Source organism: Sinocyclocheilus grahami, unplaced genomic scaffold (genome assembly GCF_001515645.1).
Source record: "Sinocyclocheilus grahami isolate Dianchi unplaced genomic scaffold, SAMN03320097.WGS_v1.1 scaffold2293.1, whole genome shotgun sequence".
Classification (NCBI taxonomy): Eukaryota; Metazoa; Chordata; class Actinopteri; order Cypriniformes; family Cyprinidae; genus Sinocyclocheilus; species Sinocyclocheilus grahami.
In genome coordinates this window covers 44,023-46,043 of record NW_015507472.1, presented here as the reverse complement: position 1 = coordinate 46,043, position 2,021 = coordinate 44,023, and positions in this window count along the sequence as shown.

Below are 2,021 nucleotides of genomic sequence, written 5' to 3'. Positions count from 1 at the left end.
AATTTCAGGATTTAAAACAAAAAAAGAATGGTCTGACTTTAGGTGTTATTTATTTATTTGCTACATAAAACATCTGCACGAAACAAAAACAGCAGGTCTGAATGAGACGCACTCTCTGACAGCAGGTGGCGCCTATGAACAGGGTTGCCAGGTTTTCGCAATAAAACTAGTCCAATCGCGTTTCGAGGGGGTTCCCCTGTAAAAATCGCATTCTGGGGGTAAAAATACACATTTTTCGGCGGGGATCTTCCAGTAAAATTCACATTCCAGGGACTAAATATCACGTTATTGGGGTCGCTTCACCCCGCGGACATGAACAACAACCCGCGACAACAGTGTTAAAGTAGCCCAATTCCGTGGGAAAACACTGGCAAGTTTTGAAAAAAAAGTTGAAACTTTTCTCAAGACAGTTCCCTTCAGTGATACATTAATATAACCCCATGAATGTAATGCATTTGTACTTATTTTACTATTTTCTTTTCGGGATCTACTGGGACAGTGATAAAGATCTACCAGTCGATCGCGATCGACGGGTTGGCGACCACTGCTCTACGCCATAGAAGTGTAAATGAAAACCGATGCACAGCCTGTGTTGTTGTCCACGTCGATATGCAATTACACATGCAGACCGCTAGTCTGCAGTGTCCACGCGGGCATGATGCTGGTGTAACCCACAGCATCAAGGCAAAAGCCGAAGAAGAAGCAGCTTGTCGGTGGAGCATCAGCCTTGACGGCGGCAAATAAAAATATCTAAGAACAGATAATTTATTTAAAACTACAAAAAAGGAGACGACAACGGAACTGGAGAAGATGGCACTCTTTCAATCTCCACAAGGTCTTGTACCATGGCAGAACAACATTTTTTGTCGTGGACAATTAAGTGATGTATGCTATGTTGTATAATAAATAAGACACTTGTTCTTTGCTTTGTTTATTTTAAATAAGTATGTGTAACATTAAAGTATATTAAAGTGCAAAAAAACACACACAAAACTCAAATACATACAGAGGGAGGGGTTCTAGCAGACCAATCACAGTGCTTGCGGTCCACATCGAATTGACGTGCTGTTACATTTTTGGAGAGGTGCACGTCAGGCTATGCCGAAGGCTATGTGTGCTACACACAGCCTATTGTGTAGCTATGGCATAGGTTCAATGCAGAAGTATAAATTGGGCTTTAGAGTTTTCTATTCCATTGATTTGTGACCATTATTTATTTATTTCATATTGCTGACTGTTTGATCTTACATGTAAAGCTAATTTTGACAGAAAAGGATTACACACTTTTGGTTTGATAGCAACTTTGTTAAGTAAAGATAGCAACATTTCAGTTAAGTAAATTCAAATTTGGGTTAACTTTTTGGCTTTGTGGTGAGTTGTGTTTCTTTTTTCCTGGGTTGTGACGGTGAGGAAATTTTCCCACCGGTTAATCGACGTGTGACAACACTGGTAATACCGGTATCACCGCGGGTGCGTTCCCTCTTTTCCTCGCTTTCCTTCGCTTTTAAATAGCTTGTAAAAGCTGCATGCGCATTTTACTTTCACTTTCAAATAGCGGCAATTCGGAGTAAAGGAATTGTCGTTTTTAGTTCGTTAGAATTTTCCCTCTTTTCCTCGCTTTCCTTCACTTTTAAATAGCTTAAAAGCGCCGTGCGCATTTTACTTTGACTTTCGAATTAGTGGCAGTTCGGCGTCAATTGCTTGAATGCAACAACAAAATACAACGTCAAACTCACTTTAGCGTATATATAAAACATAGAACTTTTATTAACAAAACAAATAAAAATACACCATGCTATAGGGCAGGCTATGCCTGATATAAAATAACAAATAACTTACATAAAGTTTAAATAGGTATACAAAACTGGAAATAAGTAAACATGTATAATATATAACCAAATAAATAATAAACGTAGAACGTTTATTAGCAAAACGAGTAATAAAGCTTGGAGGCACGGCATACACCTTGATGTCAAATAAAATAAATAAATGACACAAAGTTTAAATAAAGTAAAAATCAG